The sequence below is a fragment of the Mustela nivalis genome (genome assembly GCF_964662115.1).
Source record: "Mustela nivalis genome assembly, chromosome: 3".
NCBI classification, from domain to species: Eukaryota; Metazoa; Chordata; class Mammalia; order Carnivora; family Mustelidae; genus Mustela; species Mustela nivalis.
Genome location: NC_139022.1, coordinates 112,016,648 through 112,035,098, shown reverse-complemented (window position 1 = coordinate 112,035,098; position 18,451 = coordinate 112,016,648). Strand labels below are relative to the sequence as shown.

Genomic DNA, 18,451 nt, shown 5'->3' with positions numbered 1-18,451 from the left:
TAATATGTGTACAGATTGGGTGGGGTGCTTATTAAATGTACCACTGGTTCTCAAGCTGAGAGGCCCCTGGTGGTAATTGCAGGGCAGATCTAAGAAGTGTCAGAAAGTAGTTCATGGAACTCTGAACATCTGGTTAAAAAAGGAGAGAGAAAAAACTTTGAGTAAATACTGTATGTCAAGAACTGTGCTAAACATTATACATGACTGAGGAGATTGTCTCCTCTACCAAGTAGACGGCTTCTAGAGGAACAGTGAGAGGTTGAAACCCCAGCTTGAAGTAAAACAGTGGAGTCAGCCTTGAAAGTCATTGGGTAAAAGTTGTGGAAGCCAGATTGTTCACATCATTCTTGACCTACCACTTCTTTTTCCTCTCAGCTACCATCCGAGGAAGATACCATTACCCTTATTCAACTGGAATAGATACAGTTTTTGCTTAAAGTTCTGTAGCTAGTAATGGGTCTTAGGTGAATTTTTGGTGCATGTCCTGCTTTTGTGCCTTCTAACCTGTGCACTCATATTGTTGTTGCCAAATCTTGCCCTCCAACTCTAATTTTCTGTTCATCTTTTAAGATGCCTAGATCAAATGTCACCTCTGTCAGATCTTCAGCTTTTTCCTGACTTAGCCATTACCTCATGTATTCCCACTGGCTCCTTACTTTACTTTTCTATTATAGCCTAGAATTTCTTTATGGTAAATAACTGTTCTACCGTTTTACCACCACATTTTTAGTTCTTTGGGGGTCCTGACCATATTGACTTTGTATTTTCAGGAGCAAATCTATTATCTTGGAGCATGTAGCTTTACATGCCAGTTGGTTAGCTGGCTGTCTGGCTGGCTGGCTGAATAAGTGAATTTATATTGACTCATTTACATTTGTAAGAACATAAATGGAAGAATGAGGTGTAATCTTGATATCTCCTCAAATATTTTTAGAGCCTGTTCCTGGGCATATGCACTCACTTTCTAATTTTCCTCAGGTATGCAGTGTTTTTTGAATGTCTTAGTCTTTCATGTCTGGCTCCCAAAGGGAGAAAAAGTGAAAAATGTCAGGGGTTTGGAGGGAGAGGAGAAAGGGTGCTGGCTTTTAAATCCCCTGCAAGTGATTAACTAGAGGGGAAGCGCAAAGGTGCCCCTCTTTGCTCCTTCATGATGAAAAGCACAGGTAATTGAAGGAGAGGTTCATTTTTGCCCATCCTGGTTCCACAAGATGTGTGTTAAGCCGCTCTAGGAAACAGCTAGGAGTGGGTGGAGATGTGTAGCTGCTACTGTACTTAGAGCTGAAATTGACTGAAATTAAATGTAGTTTATTTTCCAGGTCTTACCTTGGAGGCTGCAAGCCTTGAACAGACTCCAGAGTTCTAAAATAGTTGTATCAGATAGATGTTGCCAGTGCATTTGTTGCAGAATCCTTGTGCTACTTACTCTGCCATTAGCCCTTTTACAACTTTTATAATTTTGTTTTTCACATTTGGCTCTTTGGCCCATGGAATAGGGAAGATTGTTCTTTGTGGTGTGAGGCAGGGGTCTATTAGTTCATGCTAATCAGCTACCTAAAGACAGTTTATTAAATAATCTTTTTAGGAGTTTTTTCGAATGTCACTTTTGCTAAAAACCATGTTTTCATATATTTGAAGGGTCCATTCCTGAAGTCTTTTATTTTTTTTGGTACCTGTGTTTACACCTGTGCCACTACCATACTGTTTTAACTGCTGTAGTTACTAAGTAAATTTTTGCTGTATCATAAAGGAAATCTCTTTCATGGATCTTTTCCAATAGTATTGGTACTGTCTTGTGAGCTGGCTTGTTGTTCTGTGGTTCCTTATCAGGTCTTTCTCTATCTTTTCTCTCTATATGAAGTATTTTGTAATGTGTATTTTTAATTCTGTAGGTGCTTACTTTACAATTGTGTTATATGTAGATGCAAATGAGTGAGATTTGATGTCTTCAAAATTCTGAACCATCCCTTTGAGAAACATGGCAAATGTTTTGAGTACCTGGGTGGCTCAGTGGGTTAAAGCCTCTCTGCCTTGGCTCAGGTCACAATCCCCACGTCCTGGGATCTAGTTTTAGGCTCTCTGCTCAGTGGGGAGCCTGCTTCCCTTCCTCTCTCTCTGCCTGTCTCTCTGCCTACTTGTGATCTCTGTCTGTCTAATAAATAAATAAAATATTTAAAAACAAAGCATATATATATATATATATGTTTTATATAGTCCCTTTCTATTCTTTCAGTAAAGCTTAAAAATTTTATCATTAAATTATGCACATTTCTTACTAGATTTGTTCTAAGTGTTTTGGGGTTTTTTCTTACTGTTGTAAATCAAATTCTGTTCTTTAATTACATTTCCTAAGAGAATTTTAATAGTATATAGGAAATGAAAATATTTATCCACTAATTTTCTTAACCATGCATCTTACTAAATAGTTTATATTTTCAAAATACCTTTGTATGGTGATAGGTTCTTTTTTTTTTTTTTTTTAAGTCTTTTTCCTCATGAGTGAATGTCTTATCCTGGTGTCTTATTGCATTGGTTGAGGTCTCCAGCTTAATATTGAGTATTTTCAGTGATGTGGGGGAAGGGGAGAAAGGAAATGGGACAGATTCTAAATAAAGCATAATATGGGTATATATAGCGAATATATGTTTACCTGTACATTTAAGTTATTGTGTATAATTTGTTATCCATGATACTATCAAGGATTTAATTTTCAACAGTTTTTAAACTAAGGAGTTTTAAAAATCTGTTGCCATATTGTTTCAGTATGCCTTGTAAAATTTTGTTGAAAGTCAGACATAGGGTAACACTGAGTAAAGGAACTAAGGTAAACATGAGGTTTTATGTTTATCTGTAGTAGTGCTGGGCTGTGATGACTGAAGCTATAGGTGTCAGGATAAAATTTCCACTGGTGTCCTTGTTTTTGTGCCTTGTTTTCTTGGAGACTTCTTTTTTTTTTTTTTTTTTTTTGCTTGGAGACTTCTTTAAAAAGGTCTGAGATGTCTCCTTTCAATTCCGTCCTTTTTCTGTGAAACCTTATTGATGTGTTGATAAGGCGTGGGGGAAGGGGAAGCATTTTGTGCTGTTGTGGTTGGATTTCGGTTTTTTTAGTGAGTCTGTGCCCCTGGGCTGTTAACTCAGGGAAGTGCTTTTTAGTGTTTTGTTTTGAACTCCGTGGTTGAAGCAAAAACCTTAGAAGGGGCTGGAATTAGATATTTCTCTTTCTCTGTATGGAAGGCTAAGCTGCTGGGGTGGGGTGGGGGTCTGGGATTGGATAATTCCCTTTCCAGGAGTTGGTTAGTTCATGGTAAAACGCCAGCCCATTAGCTCTGGTTAAAAGTGTGTGTCTCGAGGAGTTGGCTTTTGTTTTGTTTTGTTTTTTAAAGATTTTATTTACTTGTCAAAGAGAGAGCACCTGCCCTCGTGCATAAGCAAGGGGAGTGGAAGAGGGGGAAGTAGGTGCCCCTCCGGCAGGGAATCTGATCTGGAACTAGATTCCAGGACCCTGGGATCATGACCTGAGCTGAAGGCAGATGCTTAACTGACTGAGCCACCCAGGTGTACCAGGGGTTGGCTTTGTTAAGAACAGAATGGCCTGCCTTACTGAGAAATGTCTGTATTTCCTTTTTCTTGGCTGAAGCACAAGGAGCTGTTTCTCTCATCTTCTCTTGAGAATAGGGTGGAATTCCTGGAGGTAAACCTAAGACTGCCCCCCTCCCCCCGTGGCTTTTAACCCTTAAATTCATATACATTCCTCTTCCACTGATTCATCAGATACAGTTTACATTTTCCTGCACTGGTCCTGGATACCTGGAAGTTTCTTAAGTTTCTGCTCCCATAAATTGTGGTTTTCTGTGTGTGTCTGGTTTTGGAAGCAGTGATTCTCTCTGTGATCTAGGTTCTCTAATGGATCTGAGAAGAGTTGGTGGTTTTTAGTCCGTTCAACATTTTTTGTGTGTGTGGGTGGGAGTGAAACCTCACAAAACTCTTTATGTGCCACACCAGAAACCAGTATTTTGTATTTTTTTAAAGATTTTTAAATTTTTTTCTTTTTAAGATTTATTTATGTATTATGTATTTTAGAGAGCGTGAGAGCAAGGGGAGAGCAGGGGGACAAGAGGGAAAGCGAGAACCCCAGGCAGACTCTGCATGAGCACGGAGCCAAGTGCAGGTCTGGATCTCACAATCCTGAGATCATGACCTGAGCCAAAACTAAGAGTTGGATGTTCAACCGACTGAGCCACCCAGGCGCCCCAGTATTGCTTTATTTTTTTAAGATTGATTTTTTTTACTTTGTGTTTTTCCACTGTTTGGGTATTCTTATTTTTTTTTAAAGATTATTTATTTATTTATTTGACAGAGACACAGTGAGAGGGGAACACAAGCAGAAGGAGTGGGAGAAGGAGAAGCAGGCTTTCTGCCCAGCAGGGAGCCTGACGTGGGGCTCAATCCCGGGACCCTGGGATCATGACCTGAGCCTAAGGCAGCTGCTTAACAACTGAGCCACCCAGGCGCCCCATTGTTTGGGTATTTTTAATCAAGTAAATTATGATGAATACTCATGGTACATCAGGAAATAAAAAGGAGTTCCATAAGTTTTTCTTTATAATTTACTGTTATCACTCAAAACTGACATTTTATCATCATTAATTCCTCAAGACAATGTAATAATAATTTTCAGAGCTCACATTCTACTGTCAAACTTTCCACTGGGGTTATAATTAAAATGTCAACTCAAAAAGAAAAGATTGATTTTTTTCATGACTAGTATTTGTAATGTGTATAATAAAGTGAGTCCTGTTGCAGTATGTGATGTAGGTATAGTCACTAGTAGCTAAAATAGGAAAATATAGATTAGGAGTGCAAACACCAGGAACAGAAGGCCTTGGAATTACAAATACGAGACTTTAGAAATACATTTTCTGCTACACGAAGGATTTATAGCTTCAGTTTTTTGCATACATATAACGTGTCAGTACTGTGTTATTGTTGAATAATATATATTTGTGTGAAATACTCCATAAATGTTCCATGGGCATGTGATTTTTTATTCTTTTTGGCCTGCTGAGAAAAATCACACAAAACTCAAAAAGGCCATGTGGTTATTATTTTTTTTTTTTAAAGATTTTATTTATTTATTTGACAGAGAGAAATTACAAGTACACTGAGAGGCAGGCAGAGAGAGAGAGGGAAGGAAGCAGGCTCCCTGCTGAGCAGAGAGCCCGACGCGGGACTCGATCCCAGGACCCTGAGATCATGACCTGAGCCGAAGGCAGCGGCTTAACCCACTGAGCCACCCAGGCGCCCCCCATGTGGTTATTATAGTACAAGAATAATAGCTTATTGGCATCAGAAAAACATTTAAAGAATGCACTAATAATTTTACATATGTTTATAGTTTACAAAAACATATCCTTGCAGTTCTATAAGACACTATCAAGAGTGCCTTTTTTGAAAGCTGCTTGGTCATCTCTAAAGGTTTCTAAAGTATTTTCTGAAATGAAGTGTTGAATGCCAGCTCTCCTACTCGTTCTTTGCCACCCCCTACTCTTGCGCATTCCATGTGTGAAAAAGAACCCAATATGGGAAGAAAACAGAATGCATTTTTCTGTGAAGTGGCATAAGAATCATACTTTTTCTTCCTACTCGTTCAGTTTAGCACAGCAGAGTACAGAGTATAATAGAGTCCCAGTTTTTTTGAGTCTTGGCAATCCAAACTTCTCAAGTTAACTGTATTTTATAAATGCTGTAGTTGCTGTTGCTAATTATAGCTAAAGTTAGAAATTTAAAAGTGGGTGGTTGCTGCCTTGCGATTTAATTTTTTAAAAAAATGAAAAGATAGGCAGCTCTTTATAGGTTTGTAGTGATTATTTACCTTTTTGATTCTTTACCTTTCTGATAACCTTTTGATTTACCTTTCTGATACCTTTTGATTTTTTACCTTTTTACTTATTGTTGCGTGTTGGAGTACTGATGGACTTTTATTAAAGCATAATTGGTATACCAAAAACTGCAAATAATTCATGTATACAATATAATGAATTTGGACATATGTACACACTTGTGTTACCATCACCACAATCAAGGTAATAAACTTCTAAGGTATCCTCAAAAACAATGAATATTAATTACAACCTTCCCCCACTTTTCATTTTATTTTATGATATTTTGTAATGCTGTTTGTCTCTGAAATGTGTTAGTTTACTTAGACATACACACACAGTCATCCTAAGTTTGTGCATACACGAATGCTCCAGGATTTCTGCAGTGCTGGGTACTGATGAAATAACAATGAGTAAAGCAGACATTGTTTCTGCCATCATGGCTCTCATTCTAGTGAAGGAGAAACTTAGTGAATGAATAAGTGTATGTGATGTCAAGTGATGATAAATGCTCTTTGGAAAAGGAAAGCAGGGAATGAAGATCAAGAAGGAGAAATAGGGGTATTAAGGTTGTACAGTGAAGACCTCTCTGGTGAAGTGTTATTTAAGCAAGGATGTAAGGGAATAAGGCACATGAATTCTAGTCAGACTAGAGAGAGCAGTGTGTGTATGTGTATAGCATCAGAGAAGGCCAAGTGGCTGTAAGCACGGGGGATGGTGCTTGGAGATGAGTTCACAGAAGTTGCTAAGGGCCTATTCACATGTGGTCTTTCAGGCCATGAAAAGATTTTATGGTATCCGTTCTTTATGAAATGGGAAATCATTGAATGGTTTTGAGCAAAAATATCAAATAGAACATACTCTTTTTTTTTTTTTTTTAAGATTTTATTTATTTACTTGACAAAGAGATCGTAAGTAGGCAGAGAGAGAGGGGGAAGCAGGCTCCCTGCTGAGCAGAGAGCCCCATGGTGGGCTCGATCCCAGGACCCTGAGATCACGACCTGAGCCAAAGTCAGAGGCTTTAACCCACTGAGCCATCCAGGTGCCCCAGAACATAGTCTTTTTCTAGTGGTTTGAATGTTTCTGTAAGCCCAGACTGAGAGTGAGCCCTTACTGACTATACTGTCACACTCAGGGCTGGTGAGTTACTCCCTTACTGCACACTCAGCCGGCAATTCTTGATCAGCCTATAGAGTGTTCTGCAATAAGGTTGTTTATTCCCTCCGTAGCTTTTCTTTCTGCCATTTTTGTTGTTATTGTTGTTCTGATACAGTTTTAACCTACAGTTATATGTTTGTATGTGTGTGATGATGCTGGACAGGCCACAAGAAAACTAAGAACATTGTGTTCGATGTTCTCAAGTGCTTGAGGTTTCTTCAAGGGAAATGGTTGAGGAATTGGGAGGAGGATGGCATGTGTCACTAGATGTTTAGGAATTGAAAGAAGACTGTAGACATCCTGACAAGCATCAAAGCCGTGACTGCAGCCTGAGAGGAGAACTAACAATTCTGTGGAAGGCTCTAGAGGAAACTAGCTAAGGGTGCTGTACGATTTCAGGTGCTTTATGTAAAGTCGAGGAGTACTTACTCAAGTGTGGTGCTTCTTCAGAGGTGCTTTATTCTGTGACCTCAGGTGGTATGTTCATTTAGAACGAAGTTCCTCTTTTTATGAAGCACATTCTGTATGCCACATATGCAGTGTGCATATGGTAAAAGTGTTATCTTCATTCCTTTTTCTGAAAACAAAAATGTACATGCTTCTGATTTAAGTACATTTAAAATCATGTTATATAATCACAGGAATCTCAAAACACTTAATAGATGAATTACTTAATAAAAAGGCAGTTATCCTTATCTGTTGAGACATGAAAAATATCCCTACTTTTTAGAAAGGTATTGCAGAGGACTGATTAAAATGTTTCCTGATGGGGCGCCTGGGTGGCTCAGTTGGTTGGGTGACTGCCTTCAGGTCAGGTCATGATCCTGGAGTCCTGGAATCAAGTCCTGCATCGGTCTCCCTGCTGGGCGGGGAGTCTGCTTCTCCCTCTGACCTCCCCTCTCATGCTCTCTCTCTGAAATAAATAAAATTTTTTAAAAAATTGTTTCCTGGGACGCCTGGGTGGCTCAGTTGGTTAGACGACTGCCTTAGGCTCAGGTCATGATCCCGGAGTCCCGGGATCAAGTCCCGCATCGGGCTCCCAGCTCCATGGGGAGTCTGCTTCTCCCTCTGACCTCCTCGCTCATGCTCTCTCTCACTGTCTGTCTCTCTCAAATAAATAAATAAAATCTTTAAAAAAAAAAAATTGTTTCCTGAAACTATTTTATGCCCTGTCTCAGGAGTGACCACCATGTTTCCTCAGAGTCAGCTGCTTTGGGGTGTGGTGGTTTGTATTCCCTGTGTACTTAATATCCTGAGGAGAAAGCTGAATTTGTGTATATGTGCTTAAGGACAAATTAGAAAGGCTCTTGACATGAGGATAGAGTGGAAGGTTTTTGCCCTTAACCAATCAGGACACTCTGGTAGTTAGTGCCCCTAGCAATTCATGTGAGTTCAAGTTTGGAGATGAGTGGGGGAAGATAGTAGAAAGCCATTCTTTTCAGAGGTTACAGTGCTTTTATAAGTTTGTAAATGTTAGGTATTTTTGCTTATTGCTTTTCTTAAATTGATCTTTGTTTAGATTGGAGTTTTTTACTCTATTCCTCAGAGTCAGCAAGCTATTTCTTAGCAAGCCATTGATGATTGCTGCCATCTTTTGTTACTTAAAAAGGGGTAACAGTGGGACGTGCAGGGGTGGCTCATTTGGTTAAGCTTCTGACTCTTGATTTTGGTTCAGGTCATGATTTCAGGGTCCTGGGATTGAGTCCCATGGAGCTCTCCTCCCTCTGGCCCTCCCCCTGCTGTGTGCTCTCTCTCTCTAATTAAATACATCTTTAAAAAGAGGGAGAACAACAGCAAAGGTAATAAGTATTAAATATAGACAGTAGGTTATGAATTCCATGCACTCATCTTTCAGCTTCAACAATTTCATTTTTTTTTTAAGATTTTATTTTTTTGACAGAGATCACAAGTAGATGGAGAGGCAGAGAGAGAGAGAGAGAGAAAAGCAGGCTCCCTGCTGAGCAGAGAGCCCCATGCGGGACTCGATCCTAGGACCCTGAGATCATGACCTGAGCCGAAGGCAGCAGCTTAACCCACTGAGCCACCCAGGCGCCCAACAATTTCATTTCTTTAGTGATTTTGTTTATCTTACTTCATTCACTTTTGCCTTTATTATTTTGAACACCACTACCAAGTATTATATAATTCTATCCATAATTATGTCAGTATTTATTCCTGTAAATGACTGTTATTTAACATAACCACACTTTTACACCAGAAAATTAATAATTTAAAAGTTTATTTTACATCTAAACATACAGTATAATAATTATGAAACAAAAATATTAGGAAGAAAATATTACCTAAATTAAGAAATGGGACATTACATCCTAGAAGCTTCCTATTGTGCTTTCCAAATACACCCCTACTCCAACAGTTGGAGGCAACACTACCTTGGGTCTTAGAGTAATCACTTACATCTGTTTTATTATTTTACCATCTATGTATGTATCCCTAAACAGTGTAATTTAGTTTACTTGTTCTAACTTGAAATGAATGGGGTTCTTCTGGATGTAATTTTATGTTTTCTTCTTTAATTCAGTATTAACTTTCTGAGATGGGTCCATGTTCATCCAGGTAACTAAATTTCATTTTTCTTGCAAATTTTCTTATATGACTATACCATAATATATTTATCCACTATCAGCCTTTTGAAAATCTGAGTTGTTAGCAGTAACCTTCTTGTGCCTTTCTGTGAGTGTGTTATCTGGTGAATACGTATTTGAGTTTGTTTAGGGTATATATGTAGGAGTGGAATCAGTGGCTTTGAAGTCTAAGGGCAGTCATTTTTACCATGCCAGACCAAATTGTTTTAATTTGTTGTGGTCAGTTTACATTTCCACCAGTATTTTGAGTGTCCCATTGTTCCATGTCCTCATGAATATATGGTATTGACAGACTTTTACGTTTTTATCAGTCTGGAAGAAAAGTAATGGCATCTCTTTGAAGTTTTAACTGTGGTGTGTTTTCTTGGATTTTAATGTAAGGGAGTGAAAAGTAACCTGACTTTTTTCAACTCTTCAGTTGGGAGCCTCAGAATTATACACAGATCAGAGATTTCTTAAAGTAGAATTCCCCAATTCAGCTCTTGACACTTTTGTTCATCAGCACATTCTACTTTTATTCTAGGATAAGATCACTTCTCTAAGTGTACAGAAAAGACACATTTAGATAGGGGTGTCTGGATGGTTCAGTTGGTTAAGCATCTGCCTTTGGCTCAGGTCATGATCCCAGGATTCTGGGATCCAGCTCTGCAGCAGGCTCCCTGCTCAGAAGAGAATCTGTGCCCCCAACCCCACTTGTGCTCTCTCTCTGACTTACATGCTCTCACACTCTATCTCAAATGAATAAAATATTTAAAAAAAAAAAAGATACTTTTAGATAACTCTTAAAAATACTACTAAAAGGAAAAGAAAGTCAGGAAGAATTTTTTGTACGAACCAGGAGGGGAAAAAGCCCATTGTGGTAAAATAATTAAAAAGTATGTATGTATATGACAAATAATCCTTTTTATTTTTCTTTATGCTGGCTAGAAAATCCATATCCTTATGTTCATAAAGAAAGTCTTCCTTATCTTGGAGGTCATGTTGAGTAATGTGAGCTTATATTAACTAGCTACTTATAGGAATACTGAAACATTTCTTAAAAGGTCTGTTGTTTGCTACTCAGCTGACCACATCTGGGATATTGTTAGGTTTATTTAGAAAATATGTCTTCAGTTATAACTTGTGTCATTTGTGTAAGTAGTGTGAAAGTCTGTATCATTTCATTTATTTGAGAGAGAGCTTGAGTGTGTGCTCATAAGCGGGAGGAAGGTGCTGAGGGAGAGGGAGAAGCAGACTCCCTGCAGAGCAGGAAGCCTGACTTGGGACTTCATCCTAGATCATGACCTGATCTTCTAAGATCATGACCTGAGCCAAAGGGAGATGCTAAATTGACTGAGTCACCCAGATGCCCCAAGGTGGTAAATTTTTAAAATGGCTAAAATAAAGGCCCTTCTAAAATAGCAGCATAAGTTTTGTTTTCTTTTACTGAATCTTAGGGTTTTTTAAACCCAGAAAACAGCAAGAATGAAGAATAAGTCTTTATATGTCTAGAGTTAGTGTGGATTGGGTTCTGATTCTCACATTGTCTTGGTATTATATACAAACAGGAAAGGAAATAATACTGTTAAGGATCATAAATTTTATTATTTTAAAAAATTTTAAAAAGTGAGTATACCAGGCAGGTAACAAACTATTCACTATTGTAGAAAAATGAAGTGTTTATACAAATCTTATGTACTCTATGATTAAGGAGAAATTAGAATTTAAATATTTTCTGGAGCCTCATGCTGTAGTGGTAATGTAATAATTATCTGGGATAGATACTTAGGTTTATAGTATATTGAACATTTTTATTTTTATTTTTTTAAAGATTTATTTATTTGACAGATAGAGATCACAGGTAGGCTGGGAGGCAGGCAGAGAGAGAGAGGAGGAAGCAGGCTCCCTGCTGAGCAGAGAGCCCGATGCGGGGCTCTACCCCAAGACCCTGGGATCATGACCCGGAGCCGGAGGCAGAGGCTTTAACCCACTGAGCCACACCGGTGCCCCTATTGAACATTTTTAGAGGCACTTCTTAAGAATATGTTTCTCACTGATGTAAACACATAGAAAAAAACCATTGTTTCTTATCCTTCTCTACTTTAAACTTATTTGTAGGCTCCTGGGTGACTCAGTCAGTTAATTGTCTGCCTTCAGCTCAGGTCATGATCCTGGGGTCCTGGATTGAGCCCTGAATTGGGCTTTCTGCTCAGTGGCAAGGCTGCTTCTTTCTCTGACTCTCTGAACTCTCATTCTCTCTTTCTCTCTTTCACTCACTTTCTCTCATGTAAATAAACAAAAATCTTTAAACAAAAACTTGTTTGTAGTGGGTAGAAAATATTACAGATAAGTTTTATTAGCAGCAGATTGTAAGATCTCAGCTGTTATCTCCTTTAAGTCCCGAGTACACTGAAAGGTACTAAGGTCCCTTAGCACCTTTGTACATAGTAAAAATTCTTCTGATTTTTTAGATAAGACATTTCTGGTACTTAATACTCCATTTGCTTTTGTACAATGAACTTTCTTTTAGTTCATCGAAAAGCTAATTTTGTGCTTAAATTCCTCTGTTTTAGAGGTAAGGTGTTGTTTTATTTGTGATTTTTCTGTTTTTATTTGTGAACTGAAAGTAATTTTTGTATAGACATCTAGTCAAATGCTTTTTTGTGCTGACATGCAGATTTGGCTTAACTAGTAAACTAAGTTAAGACTAATGAGTTAATGGTAGAGCCTTTGCATTTTAAGATTGGTTTACTTTTTGGTGTGTGTTTCCAACTTATATCCAAATGGAAATGAATAATGTATTGGATATGAAATTGAATTATGAAGGTATGCAAATGCACATCAGTAGTTTTAATAAGTTAAGATGAAGCCAGCAGTTTCAACATTTTAAAAGGCTCTCCTTACCATCAAATGTTAATTATTATCTACCATTTTTATAGACCTTCTTAGTTCAAATACTTTCATATATATTAACTTAATGATATACATATCTGTCATTTTCATTACTTCTTTGCATTTTTCCTTCTGCCCCTCTTTGTATGGTTTTGAATTTGGTTTTATTTGTTACTACAGTGTCTACCTGGGTAATTTCCTCACTGGGATCTTAACATACACAAGTACTTCTGCATGTACTCATATATGAATATATTATATTCAAAAGGCATTAAAATACTGGAAAAAGTATTAGCTGTGTGAGTTCTGCATATAGATTAAGTAAACAGAACTTTCTTTTCATTTAACACAGAAAAGCTATTACTAGGTACCATATTCTTGAGTACTTTAAGAATAGGTAAAATTAGGGTGCCTGGGTGGCTCAGTGCGTTAAGCCGCTGCCTTCGGCTCAGGTCATGATCTCAGGGTCCTGGGATCGAGTCCCCCATCGGGCTCTCTGATCAGCAGGGAGCCTGCTTCCTCCTCTCTCTCTCTCTGCCTGCCTCTATGCCTACTTGTGATCTCTCTCTGTCAAATAAATAAATAAAATCTTTTAAAAAAAAAGAATAGGTAAAATTAGTAAGGAACGTAAGAGAAATTTGCTTTCAGTAGTAGTCAGCTATGGGAAATTGATCTCATTTTTAGGAACCCCAAAGTTAAGGGTAGTTATGAAAAAACAAATTCCCCCCCTTCCTTATCTTATGATACCTGGATTTCTGGGGGGGTTAGAGTTGTTCAGATAAGGGTTTGAATTCTAGTGCCAGTACTTACTTAATCTTTGACCTTGAGGAGATTAAACATTTGCAAATAGGAATAATGATAGGAAAAATAGGAGTAATAATCCCAACTCCTAGGATTGAATATATTAAAGTAGATAATAGGTTAAGTATGTCAAATAAGATAATTTATGTAAAGTGCTTAGTGTAGTGCCTGGCTTACAGAGTGCTCTTATAATAATGAATGTTGAGTTGATAAATTGTGGGTTCCTCTCATTTAAAAATATTTCTTTCTGCCTTTTCTTGTTTTTATCTCCATTGATTATTTCTAAGTACATTATATTTGAAATGAACAGGATCTTTCAAGTTTGAAGAGTTGGTCTCTTGCCCCAAGTATTTTGGCTTGGTTCGCAGTTACAAGGAAGAGAAATCCAGTTGCCTAACTTAAGATGAGAATGTTGGACTTCCTCACACACACTTCCTCCATTTCTTTTCTCCTGAAACCCACTTTACACCACATTAAAGGAATTTAAAAAACAAAAAGGTATGAAAAGATAAAATTCACAAAGACAAAAAGGTTAAAGAGGTAATTACCATGGAAGAGAGATAATAAAAAGTGGTTGATAGAGTAGGAATTGGCTGAGCCACAGCCACAACTAGTTACCTACAGAGGGGATACCCACAAGAAGCAGCCTCACGCCCTGCTCTTTAGAATTCCTTCAAGAATAAATTTCCAAAGTAACAATACAAGAACATGTGCCTGAACTGAAATAACAACATTTCAGACTGTGTGGGCCAGCTGTTTAGCTGTTTAACCAGTTGTTACTATAAGATATTTATGGACAGTATTGAAACAAAGAAAAAGAAGCAATTCAATATACATAGTACAAGAAAATTAATTATAGAACTCTGCTTGGCTCACTTGTGAACAATATTTAGAATATTTATAAAAAGTTAAGATAAACAGTTGATCTTTCTCTGTTTCACATAGTGTGTGGGGGGAATTATAGGACTTTCTTTGAAACTTAAGATGTTTATTTTAGAGCAACTGTCAGTATGGTAGAGAAGGAAAGACTCGAGGACACAAAGATTCCCAGATGTGCTTTAGTAGGAGCTGTGGAACCTCGTGGAGTAAGACGACCTCCCTAGGAACATGAGTTTCCTGCTGCTGCAGTAGCAGATTGTCTATCACATTTAGTAGGTGAAAGCGACACGAATTTATTATGTATACTTAGAGGTCGGAAGTCCAATACAGGTCTCACTGTACTGAAATCAGTGGAGGCCATCTTATTAAATCATGTTTTTTGTGCAAGATATACAAGGTGTTCTGCCAGTCTGAAGTTAGCTATGCTATGCATGCCTACACACATGCTTGAGTGTACCTTGTACAGAAATAGTCTCAGGTGGATTGATGGTGGGGGTGCGGCGGCAGAAATCTCTCGTGTTGTAAAGGCTTTTATACTCAAAAGCTCTGAAAAATCTGTCATTAGTACTTAGAAAACAGATTTCAGATTATTTTTTAAACCTGTTTTGTGCTTCAGTTTTTCATACTTGCAGTGTGTCACTTTAATCCAAACTTGCTTAGAGATTGCTTTTAAAAAATTTTGGGGGACACCTGGGTGGCTCAGTCATTAAACATCTGCCTTTGGCTCAGGTCATGATCCCAAGGTTCTGGGATCAAGCCCCACATGGGGCTCCCTGCTCAGCAGGGAGCTTGCTTCTCCCTCTTCCACTCCTCCTGCTTGTGCTCCCTCTCTCACTGCCTCTCTCTGTCAAATGAATAGATACAGTCTTTTTAAAAAAATTGGTGGGGGGGTGCCTGGGTGGCTCAGGGGGTTAAAGCCTCTGCCTTTGGCTCGGATCATGATCCCGGGATCTGGGATCAAGCCCCACATTGGGCTCGCTGCTCACCAGGGATCCTGCTTCCCCCGTCTCTCTCTCTGCCTGCCTCTCTGCCTACTTGTGATCTCTGTCAAATAAATAAAATCTTTAAAAAAAAATTGGGGGTCTCCTTCAAACCTCTCATCTGTTACCAACTGCAAAATTTATAGTGAAAAGGGGGGAAGGTTAGTTATCTATTAAACTCTAAAGGGCAAAATAAAGAGGTCTCTACTTAGGATTGGATTTTGAGTTCATTTTCAGTAACCCACCATTGGTAAATATTTTCTAGCATGAAATATCCTGCCTTTTGGTACTTTGAGAGAATCCCTTGCTTGTAACTCTAGCTGGGTGATAGGTAGTGTGGCTCTCATCTTTTATTGAAATGTCTCCTTAATATAAGCCCTTTGACCTGAGGGCTACTGCTGGCATTCCAGTGAGTGTACCAAGATCTAGAAACCAGAGGAACAGAATTATCACTTATTGCCCCAGAGTAGAAGGTATAGTATAACTTGTATACTGAAAAGTCTTACTATTTTTGAAAGTTTTGACCTAACTATAAGAATATGGAATTTAAAGTAGGCTACTAGTTATTGAGGGCAGATTTTTTTTTCTTTTTAAAAGATTTTATTTATTTATTTGACAGAGAGAGATCACAGGTAGGCAGAGAGGCAGGCAGAGAGAGAGGAGGAAGCAGGCTCCCCACTGAACAGAGACCCCCGATGTGGGGCTCGATCCCAGCACCCTGGGATCATGACCTGAGCCGAAGGCAGAGGCTTTAACCCACTGAGCCACCCAGGCGCCCAGGGCAGATTTTTTTTTTTTTTTTTTTTTTTTAAGGTCTCTGCAGTGTCTCACTTTTGGTTTCTCTTCACTTTGCACCTTAACCTATTAATGGGGTGGTTTTGGGTTATAATTTTATCAGACTTCCAGGGTGCCTGCTCAGTGGGCAGCCTGCTTCCTCCTCTCTCTCTGCCTGCCTCTCTGCCTACTTCTGATCTCTGTCTGCCAAATAAATACATAAAATCTTTAAAAAAAAAATTTCATCAGACTTCCATAAGTTGTTCTATCAGCTATATTACTAGTCATGGGAAAACTGGATCTGGCTTCTTAAACTTCTGTATCTTGGGCCTGGGGCACTGTTCTGACCCACCTCTGTCGCTTTCTTGATTCTTGGCACATTGGCTTCTTACTTTCTGACTGGAGGTAGGTGTTTTTCTTCATAGGAAACATGGTTGCCCTCAGGTTCAGGTTCATCATCTCAGTTTAACAACCATTAGGAGCAAAGGACTTTTGCTTGCATTCGTCCTTCCCAGTGAAGAATTCTGGCACAGTTTGTGTTGTATGCACACCCTTGGAATCAGGGTTGTGGACTGTTGTCATTGGCAGCCTATCAAAATGTATGGTTGGGTTTGGGAAGAGATGACTTCCTGAAAGGAAAGGAAGGAGACTGGTGTTTCCAGAACAAAAAATATGCAGAAAGAAATGGCATGTGTCCACTATAAAGATTTGTATTTATTTATGCACAAGAATAAATCGCACTTGGTCACTTTGGATATCTATTATTATTTCTGGTAAACATGTTAAAAATTGCCTTAAATCATTTAAGAACAATAAAAAAATTATTATTGTAAGTCTGGAATACCCTAAGCTACTATATGAAAAAAAGAAGTTACCCAATCAGTAGAGTAGGAGCTAAGGGTATGAAATTGTAAACACAACTCTTTATCTTTTGGTAAATTGTAGCTTTACAGTCAGAAACTTGTATCTGTTTACCAAATACTGAAATAAACTTGGAGACTATTTTACATTGACAGAATAACTGAAGTGAAGAAGTAAAAGAAGACTAAAGATCTAATGCTAGTTATATAGCTTTGGTGGTTTTAGCAAAGCTAAGGTCTGGTAAGCTCTTTTGACTTTTGTGCCATATTTAATAAATTTTGGTATGAAAGATAAAAAAAGATAGAGGCCTCCAATGTTATCTTACACAGTTTATTCATATGGTTTTCACCCCCTTTCCCTTAAATTTCTAAGTGTTGTGTCATTTTGAGCAGTGTATTGAAACTCATTAGATACATGTTGATGGATTAATGGGTAATAAAATCTTGTGAGGAATCATATATTTTTGTATATTTTAAGTGACAATAACAGTGCTTATTTTTCCAGAGTTGCTTTTTTATGTCTGATTAGTGGAAAAACTTTTCTTGCTCTGTTTTGTTTTCCTTACTATTAATAGAGTATAGACACCTGGGTGGCTTAGATGGTTAAGCATCTGTCTTCAACTCAGGTCATAATCTTGGGGTCCTGGGATCGCGTCCTGCATCGGGCTCCCTGCTTATTGGGGAGCCTGCTTCTCCCTCTGCCTCTCTCTCTCTCTCTCTGTCTCTATCTTTCATGAATAAATAAATAAAATCTTTAAAAAAAAAAAAAGGAAAAAAAATAGAGTATAACATACTATATTTACATACTATCTTCAAAGTTCGTTTGACTCATCAGTGAAAGGGCTCATGGACACAGATGGGAGATAGTAGATTGGGTAGGTCAAATCATTAGCGATACCTGTAAATAGGTTTTTATGACCTCTGTATAATCATCCTGGTATGCTTATGATTTATCAAATCATTATTCAAATAAAACCATGACTCATGCTGGAAGTGTGTTGTAGAAAACTTGGTTAGGATCCACAGGTAGGGAATTAAAATGGTTAGGGGTAATTCGTAGGAGAGAACAATGGAGCTATTTCCCTCTGTGAGATAGGGATAGGCTCTTCTCTTCCCCTACAATTTTGAGATGTAACTGATATATAACATTATATTTGTTTAAGGTATACAGTGTAAAGGATTTGATGTACATATATGCAGTTGACCCTCTAACAGTGCAGAGGTAGAGACAGATCCCCCACATAATCGAATATCCATGTATGACTTTTGACTCCTTTAAGACTTAACTGCTAATGGTCTACTGTTGATCAGAAGCCTTACTGATAACATAAATAATTAACATATACTTTGTATGTTATCTCTATTATATATTGTACCTTTATAATAAGGAAAAAAGAAAATATTATTAAGAAGATCTTTAGGAAGAGAAAATACATTGATAGTACCATACTACATGTATCGGACAATCTCCACATATAAGTGGACCTGCACAGTTCAAACCTCCTGTTAATCAAGGGTCTACTGTATTGCAAAGTGATTACCATGGTAAGTCCAGCTAATAGCCATCACCTCATATTAGCTACAGATGTTTGTTTCCTGAGATGAGGATTTTTAACATCTACTGTTTCAGCAACAATCAAATAAAC

General features: G+C 38.0%; 1 protein-coding gene across 28 annotated transcripts in view; it reads left to right on the top strand.

Moving 5' to 3' along the window:
* The window catches only part of CDC42SE2 (CDC42 small effector 2), a 116,912-nt gene that overhangs the window by 79,671 nt on the left and 18,790 nt on the right, over positions 1–18,451 (top strand). The gene's annotated exons all lie outside the window — the stretch shown is intronic.